This window comes from Salmo trutta, chromosome 34 (genome assembly GCF_901001165.1).
Source record: "Salmo trutta chromosome 34, fSalTru1.1, whole genome shotgun sequence".
Lineage (NCBI taxonomy): Eukaryota > Metazoa > Chordata > Actinopteri > Salmoniformes > Salmonidae > Salmo > Salmo trutta.
The window spans coordinates 28632308-28642819 of record NC_042990.1 but is presented as its reverse complement, the minus strand read 5'-3'; the positions used below and the strand labels follow the sequence as shown (position 1 = coordinate 28642819).

At 41.2% G+C, this 10512-nt stretch overlaps 1 long non-coding RNA gene across 1 annotated transcript; it reads left to right on the top strand.

Annotated features, from left to right (window-relative positions):
• Positions 1–1964: 1964 nt before the first annotated feature.
• Positions 1965–9783, top strand: LOC115173954 (uncharacterized). Its single transcript, XR_003871704.1, has 5 exons — positions 1965–2099; positions 6056–6152; positions 6744–7708; positions 7800–7917; positions 8012–9783. It is a non-coding gene; the product is annotated as an uncharacterized LOC115173954 (long non-coding RNA).
• The last annotated feature ends 729 nt before the right edge of the window (positions 9784–10512 follow it).

Sequence of the window (10512 nt, the reverse complement as noted above, 5' to 3'; positions counted from 1 at the left end):
CTCTGTAATAATGGTATGGGAATAATAATTCACTTTGTTTTCTAAAGTGGTTTCTAGCATCAAACAACACATTTTCAGTCACCTTGTCTGAAGGACAAGTGGATAAACAGGTTAATGTCAAGCCCTGCATATTTTTCCATGAAGTCTCACTGAATGTAGGCCAACATTGAACACCACACATTGGCTGCTACTGTAGACTGAATGATATTTCCATGTTAAACTATTATGGGATGCATTTTCTCCATTGTTTTTAATGGTAGGCCCCTCTGATAGGCCTACATTATGATGAAATGGCCACGGTTATAACTTTAACTTAAAGCAGGTACAACCTCAGTGTGCACAGAATTTTCACTAAGTTCAAGTTTGCACTCAGCAGACCTTGCGCTTAGTGGCAAAAAAATTGAGGGAACATTAGCCAGCATCCCTGTGGAATGCGTTTGATACCTTTTAGTCCATACCCCGACATATTGAGGCTGTTCTGAGGGCAAGGGGGGGGGGGCACTCAATATTAGGAAGGTGTTTTTTATGTTTTGTACACTTAGTGTATGTTAACCAGCGCTGTTAATAGCTAGCCTAACCTTGTCGCCAGCGACGTCTTCCCTGAGTCCTGCAAGAAGCTGTAAGATGAGGGGGCACAGGTAACGCCTAGCTAGTACCTATTTACGTCACCTGACTTACCTACTGTGGTGCTCTACATTACCACTGAATCATAGCAGTAATCATAGCAGTAGACAAGACACACCATAATGAATGTTGACAATGCGCCGTAGATCACCTGCTAGATGTCTACATGTTGAAACACCCGGAAATGTTTAAAATAATTACGTCCGATATTCTGGTTTAAAATAATTACGTCCGATATTCTGGTCAGTGGCGATAGGAGGATGTCTACCGCGTCTTTTCACCATTCGTCGACCTGGTATGTTTTCTCTAGTACTTTACAGTATTGCTCTACATTACCCATGAATCACAGCACTAGGTCAACACACACACCTGTACGGCAGGGAGACAAGCATAGGCCACAATACTGTTATCTGTAGTCTACGTGTTGTGTAGTCTACAGATAACAGTATTTTGTGTGTGTGTGTGTTTGTTTTGCAGGGACCGAGTCACAAGGTCCGAGTCTCAAGTCGAGTCCCAAATAGAACGGGTCAAGTCCAAGTCATGCATTCTAAGAGCAAGTCAAGCCGAGTCACAAGTTTCAAGTCAAGTTTAAAAAAAATCTAGACATGCAACGACTTGTAAAACTACACATCTTTGTCTATTGAGGGTACAAGACAACCCTTTTCATTATTTTGTCTACAACGCATTTTGATTAGTCTGTCATTTTTAAATAGGGACATGTAGCAATCGTAAGGGCATGACATCAGCAGAAGGCAAGGCAGGTTGATGTGCTCAGAGTAGACTTATTTACAGGTCTTGGTGATCCAATAGTGATAGACCCATATCATACAAAATATACAAATACACAGCAAATTGGCCAGTGATAACAGGTGTTCATTTTCTTGGTGTTACATTTTTCGTGTTAAGAGGTGTTGACTTAAGAGTTGTTTTTACACCCTCTGTGCTAATATAACTCCCAGGTGAGTTTTTTTCTCCAACAATAATAACTATATTACACATCTATACAGGAACTATTCCTGTAAATACAATGAAAACAATTAAATAATAGAACACCAGGCAACCCCCCCCCCCAAAAAAAAATATATAATTCAGGACATCATTAATATGTGACAAGGCAATGAGACATTAACAGACATTCATAGACATGACTTATAATAATTTGTCCTACTTTTTAAGTTTCACAAGTTTGAGGGATTTATAAAATTGTAACAGTTCAATTAAAAAAACTACAAAGTATGGAATTTTTCCACACCATTTACATTTGTGAATATAATATTCTGCCAAGAGAATAATAATGTTAATGAAATAGTTATGATGGGAAGGACAAGCATAAAGCCTCCCAGGTGAGAGTTACTGTACAGAGGTTGGGTGGTGATGCTGAGTAGTGTTGATTTAGCTTCCGCTTTTCACTTGAAACTTCCTTTTCATCTAATTGCCAACTGTAGAAGGTAACAGGAATTGCGAAGCATTGAAAGGTAAGTAATGTGTAAAAAATATAACAAGTTGGCCACCAGCTAACGTATTACATCGGCAAAGTAAATGGTCGATATCTTTGTAGCTAACGTTACATCTGCGAAGTTTAGATTTAGAAAGTTGCTAGCTAACGTGGTTAGTTAGCGCTAGATTAAAACTAGCAAACTATTCGATTTGAGAAAATTAATCAAAATCCAGAAGGATCAGAGTTGGGCTGTATCGTTAGTTGATTTAAGTCATGTGCGTGTTGAGTTTACGAGGCCAACTAACTTAAACATTAGTGGTGCAGCAGGTGCGTGGTGTTAACTGGGGTGTGATCAATTTGAGCCTGACTTGGTGCAGCATGTAACTAGCCAGGAAGTGAAGGTAACAACATGGTGTTAGGGTTTGACCAACTATTTGTGTGCATATCCTATATAATATAACACAGATGCTATAATAATGAGTATATAAACTATAGATAATTGAATACTGCTATATGTTAGAGGAAGTGGCTCATGTGATGGTGGGTCATGTGGAAAGAATGCTGATGCTGTAGAAACAGGATTGTCTGTAGAATAACAGGATATGGGTGAAAGGTATATGCGGGGGGTGTAAGGGTTTTAGAGAACTGTGCATTGTGCAGTCACAAGATGAGACATCCGTCAGAGACAACAGCTACGCCAGGAAGCTGGAGTGCGTCTAGAGGTTGGGACCAACCTGCACGCCAACGATAGGCTGGAATAAGTCTAAACCATATTCTAGCCTCTACTATGACAGGCCCTCAGGGAGAGGGAACTAAGTCTGTCCAGTATTTAAGGAAGAACTTGTGATGTCATTCCAGTTCTCTGTCTGCCCTGCGTGGTGTTACAGAGATCCCGTATATACGAACCACATATTTACCATTCAAGTGTTTGCATTGATTAAAGTACAAAGAAATCAGAAGTTACTATGTGCTGACTATTTTGTTCTGATACCAGATTCGAATTGACACGACCTGACAATGGCTAATATCTACTACTTTGTTCTTCAAAACGCATATAACTAAGAATGTTTGTCTGGCTAAATATTGTTAGCCATATAGCTAGCTAGTTAGTTATCTAACTACAATACCTCAGCATATTGTAATTTAGCGCTAACGTTAGCGAGCTACTGTTCGTGGTCAGACGTGATAGGGTTGTCCTCTTGACATTTTGGATGAACATGTCTATGTTGTGTGCTTGTTGTTAATCACAGATCAGACATTGTGTTCAAGCCAATACGGCTTGACATGTATTGGCCAGTTTCTTTCCTATAGATTTGAGTGGTGGTGGTTACTGTTTGTAGCTAGCTGGTTTGATTTCACTGGAATATTGCCTTGCCAAGCCCCAGACACACAGGCAGGCAGACACCTGTTACATCATTAAAATGGCATTTGGAACAAATGGTTGATCCACTGCGGGGAAGACAAAGGGTTTAAGGGGGCATTTTGTGTAACAAATCAATGTTATTTGTCACATGCGCTGAATACAACAGGTGTAGACCATACAGTGAAATGCTTACTTACAAGCCCTTAACCAACAATGCAGTTTAAAAAATAAGAAATAAAAGTAACAAATAATTAAAGCAGCAGTATAATAACAATAGCAAGGCTATATGTAGAGTCAATGCGGGGGCACATAATATGTACATGGAGGTAGTTAAAGTGACTATGCATAGATGATAAGAGCAGCAGCAGTGTAAAAGTGTGTGTGCAAATAGTCTGGTAGCCATTTGATTTTCGGTTCAGGAGTCCTATGGCTTAGGGTTAGAAGTTGTTTAGAAGCCTCTCGGACCTAGACTTGGCGCTCTGGGTACCGCTTGCCGTGCGGTAGCAGAGAGAACAGTCTATGACTAGGGCGGCTGGAGTCTTTGCCAATTTTTAGGGCCTTTCTCTGACACCGCCTGGTATAGAGGTCCTGGATGCCAGGAAGCTTGGCCCCAGTGATGTACTGGGCCGTACGCACTACCCTCTGTAGCGCCTTAAGGTCTAATGCCGAGCACTTGCCATACAAGGCGGTGATGCAACCTGTCAGTATGCTCTCGGTGGTGCAGCTGTAGAACCTTTTGAGGATCTGAGAACCCATGACAAATCTTTAGTCTCCTGAGGGGGAATAGGTTTTGTCGTGCCCTCTTCACAACTGTCTTGGTGTGCTTGGACCATGTTAGTTTGTTGGTGATGTGGACACTAAGGAACTTGAAGCTCTCAACCTGCTCCACTGCAGCCCCGTCTGAGTATGGGGGCGTGCTCGTCCTCCTTTTCCTGTAATCCACAATCATCTCCTTTGTCTTGATCACATTGAGGGAGAGGTTGTTTCTTCTATAGAGTTGAAGTCGAAAGTTTACATACACCGTAGCCAAATAGATTTAAACTCAGTTTTGACATTTAATCCTTGTAAAAATTCCCTGTCTTAGGTCAGTTAGGATCACCACTTTATTTTAAGAATGTGAAATGTCAGAATAATAGTACTGATTTATTTCAGCTTTTATTTCTTTCATCACATTCCCAGTGGGTCAGAAGTTTACATGCACTCAATTAGTATTTGGTAGCATTGCCTTTAAATTGTTTAACTTGGGTCAAATGTTTTGGGAAGCCTTCCACAAGCTTCCCACAATAAGTTGGGTGAATTTTGGCCCATTCCTCCTGACAGAGCTGGTGTAACTGAGTCAGGTTTGTAGGCCTCGTTGCTCGCACAAGCTTTTTCAGTTCTGCCCACAAATTTTCTATAGGATTGAGGTCAGGGCTTTGTGATGGCCACTCCAATACCTTGACTTTGTTGTCCTTAAGCCATTTTGCCACAACTTTGGAAGTAAGCTTGGGGTCATTGTCCATTTGGAAGACCCATTTGCGACCAAGCTTTACCTTCCTGACTGATGTCTTGAGATGTTGCTTCAGTATATCTACACAATTTTCCCTCGTCATGATGCCATCTATTTTGTGAAGTGCACCAGTCCCTCCTGCAGCAAAGCACCCCCACAACATGATGCTGCCACCCCATGCTTCATGGTTGGGATGGTGTTCTTTGGCTTGCAAGCCTCCCCCTTTTTCCTCCAAACATAATGATGGTCATTATGTCCAAACAGTACGATCTTTGTCCCCATGTGCAGTTGCAAACCGTAGTCTGTTTTTTTTATGGCGGTTTTGGAGCTGAGCGGCCTTTCAGGTTATGATGATATAGGACTCGTTTTAATGTGGATATAGATACTTTTGTACCTGTTTCCTCCAGCATCTTCACAAGGTCCTTTACTGTTGTTCTGGGATTGATTTGCACTTTTCTCACCAAAGTACGTTCATCTCTAGGAGACAGAACGCGTCTCCTTCCTGAGCGGTATGACAGCTGCGTGGTCCCATGGTATTTATACTTGCGATATATTATTGGTATCAGATGAACGTGGTACTTTCAGGCTTTTGGAAGTTGCTCCCAAGGATGAACCAGACTTGTGGAGGTCTACATTTTTTTTTCTGAAGTCTTGGCTGATATCTTTTGAGTTCCCCATGATGTCAAGCAAAGAGGCACTGAGTTTGAAGGTAGGCCTTGAAATACATCCACAGATACACCTCCAATTGGCTCAAATGATGTTAATTAGCCTATCAGAAGCTTCTAAAGCCATGACATCATTTTCTGGAATTTTCCAAGCTGTTTAAAGGCACAGTCAACTTAGTGTATGTAAACTTCTGACCCACTGGAATTGTGATAGTGAATTATAGGTGAAATAATCTGTCTGTAAACAATTGTTGGAAAAATTACTTGTGTCATGCACAAAGTAGATGTCCTAACCGACTTGCCAAAACTATAGTTTGGTAACAAGAAATTTGTGGAGTGGTTGAGAAACTAGTTTTAATGACTTCAACATAAGTGTATGTGAACTTCCGATTTCAACTGTATGTACAGCTACACCATCAAATGTTTGCAACCAAATTTTACTTAAATATGATTTTGTGTGTAATTGCGTTTTGCAGGAATGCAGTGTAACGTTGGTGGAGGCCCAATACCAAAAATACAAGAAGTTCATGAAGTTGCAGCCAGTTTTCTCTTATGGAGATTTTATCAATCAAGGTGAATATATGAACTGTCTGATGTATATTCTTAATTGAACCCTTGGGCTTGATTTGGGTCAGACCCATTCTGTTGCCCCCTAGGTGGCTTATCTCTATGTATTCTGATTGGTCTATCTTTTTTGTAGTACAAAATAGGTATGGACTGCCCTCTGCAGCACAAATATACTTTTTTTTAATGATTCCTAAACTGAGGAGGATGTCCTGCTGGACCTGATTGTGAGACACAGGTCTGGATTGGCCTCAAAGATCTACAGTCTCTCATAATGATATGAAATAACATGAATGTATAGATTGATTGCTTTGATCGGTTTGTGCTCAGTCTTTTCTCCTGCTGGCTGTTATACACCTAGTTCCTCCACAGACACATTATCCTTCTAACGTTATTTAGACCTGAGATCTCTAGAAAGGCCGTGTAAAAAAACCAAGACAACCTTGGGAGACGAGGCCATCGACTCCACAGCAGCGAAAGAGGAATAATGACCACTGATATTGCATGTTGATAATCCCATTTCTGTGTTTGCTTTTCATGGAGATTCCGACAGCATAAACCAACCCAAAATTGTTCAACTTTTTTCTCTTGTCTTAATAGATGGTCCGAGACGCCCTGACTAGTAGACCTGGTGGGCAAGATGTATTAGAGCACCAGACAACCAAAACATTGGACCACAGAACCGGGAGAGAGTTGATTGCCATCTTAGTCAGCCACAATCCTGCAACGATAAGCTTCTCCTTAGCCAATCTGGCCACACACAGTGGATCAAAACAATCAAACTATACATGAATGTTATATGGCATCATTATGAGACTGTAGAAAAATCCAGTACAACTTTCGTTAAACATATTTGGCGTGTGTATGCTTTACTGTTTTTGAGCAGGAGACTTCCCACTCGCCAACAGAGAGAACGTTATGCTCTTGGAATTGTCACCCTCTTTCCTTCGTATTGCTTTAATATTTTGACACTTGACCTCGCGTCGAACCATCAAGAAGAGATTCCACCCCAGTCGGGAGGCCCAACCCATAGGAGGAAGACCTGGCCCACCAGCTTGTTGGTGATGCTTGCAAGGAGGCCATGTCATTCCCTATCATTCCCTGTCCACTCGGCTGATGAAAAACAAGTCTATCAGAAGATGGAGGTGTTCCAGCATCGTCAGGAGCTAGTTTGTAGTCCAGACAGAAGCACAGATGTCCTCAGTCTTTCCCAGGTTTCTGGACATCAAAGGATTGGATAGTGATGTAGTATGTGTTGGAATCAGAAGTAAAGACGAGTTATCTGATTAAGAACATGAGTTGTCTCATTGAGAACATGAGTTATCTGATTGAGAACATGAGTTGTCTCATTGAGAACATGAAGTTGAATTGCTCCACTTCGTTTTAGTTGAATCAGGACTTTTTTTGCTGATGTCCAATGATGAAACGTCCTCTAAACTCCTTGAAAAGTGGGACACTGTATTGAAGCCTAAAGTCATCAAACTGGCAAAATCCCTGACTACGACCATGATATGAGTTGCCTCTTGAAGTCTGCAGAAAACTGCCAGAGAATGACAGCGAAACCAGTAAGTGGATTCTCTCATGGGTAGTGAAATGTTTCAAACTCGGTGATATTGTTTTATGTGATTTGGGGTGTTTGCCTTTTCTTGCCCTCAGATTTGGACAATGATATGTCCTGCCTGCTGCTGCTTCATCTCCTCCCACCACCAGCAGGAGGGAAGAGGACCAAGATCAGTGCCAGTGATGCTGTGGCAGACTAGTGCACTTTCATAAGGTAAGGTATACAGTACTTGTTGTGTAATACATTTTTTGGGTTGTCTTTGTCTTGACATGTGGCGAGTGACTTAAAAAGACCCTTTGTGTTGCAGTCATGCTGCAGCATGGAAGAGCATCTTGTTGGGAGCCATGGTCGACAGACATACCTCCTTGCCGTCGGAAGAAGACAGAGCAAGATTGACAACTACTACAACGTGGTGGACGAGAGGCAACTAGTGGTCTGCCAGGCAACTAGTGGTCTGCCAGGCAACTAGTGGTCTGTGTGCTTTTGATGTACTGTTCAAAGCCCACTTTGTCTTTAACCTGATGTATGATGATGCTCTTGTCAACTTCTACACATTAGTTCAGACAACCATCTACAACATAGATGTAGGCAGAACAAGAGAGGCCCCTAGCGTGATAGAGTTAAGGACAACAGTTCTTAACTAGATAAATGTATGTTACGGGGAATTTGTTGTCAAGCGTTGCCCAGAAACAGCCAGTCATTGATATCTCATTTGAGAATTGAGCATAGCTTTTATCCCTCCACTATGTTTAGATTGGTCTGTGCTCAAGATGGTTGTAGATGGAATTTAACATACTCGGGTTTCAGAAAACATTTGAAAAGTATTCACAAGGATATTGGTCAAGTAGTTGATGCATTAAGCTTAGAAGGGCCCTCTCATGTTGCTGATTCTCCTGTCCAGTCAGAAGCTCCACAAATGGGTGGTGACATTGGTGTCCCACATGATAACACTCAAAGGGATTGTTTTGAGAAGAATTGACAGTCTTGCTAAAGATATGTGTGCATCCATCTAGTGGTGTTGCAAATAGTGTTAACGGTAGTTTGATTCAGAAGAGCTTACTACTGGGCTGCATTCCCAAATTAAACAAGATGTTCTGTCAGTTATGCCTATGGATAATCCCTCTACATCTACTTTAAAGGATAGTTTGGAGAATTATTTAAACCCATTTGCCAGTTTTAACACAGAAACTAAGACAAGGTACTTCAACCAAAAATGGGGGTGTTGTGGAGCCAGTAAATAAATAAATAAACAAACAGTCATGTATGATCAAGTCCCAGCGAAAGACACTTTTGTATATATTCCTATACTGGAAACATTGACGTTCATGTGTCGCAATTCTGAAATCTGTAAGTTATTGGGAAATGCACCTAGGGATAAATCTGTAGAAGACACGTATGAAGACTTTTGTGTTGGAAGTTACTTTAAGACTCATCCCTTGTTCTCAAAACATAGTACAATTGGATCTGTAAAGTATTTTGATGGTGACTTAAACTGCCAACCCGCTTGGATCCAAGCGTGGTGTTCTCAAGATAGGCACCATTTATTTTGTCCTCAGGAATCTGCTGCCCAAGTTTAACTCTGCTGTGATGAATATTAATTTAGTGTCATTATTTCATTATCAAGATCTAAAGAAATATGGCTATGATGCCATTTTGGAGCCCTTGGTTAATGATGTTAAACTGGAGAGTGATGGTGTATATTTGCCTTTTTCAACTGGCAGTGCCTTTTTCAACTGGCAGTGCCTTTTTCAACTGGCAGTGCCTTTTTCAACTGGCAGTGCCTTTTTTCAACTGGCAGTGCCTTTTTTCAACTGGCAGTGCCATAAACTCTATCTGCCAAATAACTGGAGACAATTTGGGGATGCATGCAGTCCTTGGGCTTCACAGTCCTTCTGTGGTCATTACTTTTGCCAGTTCTGTTTGATAGAAAAGTCTAATGCTCAGACGGTTTACAGAGAGGATGACCCTAAGATTGTCTTGGTGGTAAAAATCTATTTGAAATGCATTTGAATCAGTTGCATTCAGACCCACATCTTTGTATGGTGTAAAGAGAATTTCTAAACTAAACAGTTTGCAGCACTTCCATGTTTGAGGTAAATTTTCTGTGGACATAATGCATGACATTCAAGGGGTGGCTCAGTTTGAGTTAAAATTGTTTTGAATATGTCTCTGAAACATGCGCTTCTCTAGAATCTACCCGTTTGACTATGGGTACTTGGAGCGCAAAAACCGTCCAACTAAAGTCAACCTAGAGAACAGTGGAAACAGCATAGCACTTAATTATATTCAAACTCTGTCTTGTGAGAAACGTTCCACCAGGAAATGAGAACTGGAATTTGCTGCTCATCTTACTGCAAATAATCAACCCCCCCCCCCCTTTCTTAGCCAGGGCATGACTGTATCTGAAGCATTTGATAATTGAACGTCACACACTTTTCAAACAGTTGTACCCACGACTTGATACCCAAACATCACTTTGATACATTACCCAGCATGCATAAGACAAATCAGTCCTTTATTACATATGTGGAGCAGGAGGAACACCTTCAAGAACATTACTAAGTCCCTTGCCAAAAAACACCAATTTGCTATAGGCCATCACTGGGAGACCTCACGATTGCGACGTATGGACCGACAAAAGCATTTTCCCTGAGTGATTTTACTGGTCAGTGCAGAAAGTCATTTCCTCTACCAGCTGGGTAGATGGATGGCACGTAGTGCAGTGGGGGACTGTTAGTTTGCAGTAAAATAACTAAGATCATTGTGGTTGACATTATTGTATAATTATTGCTGGACAAGTTGCATACT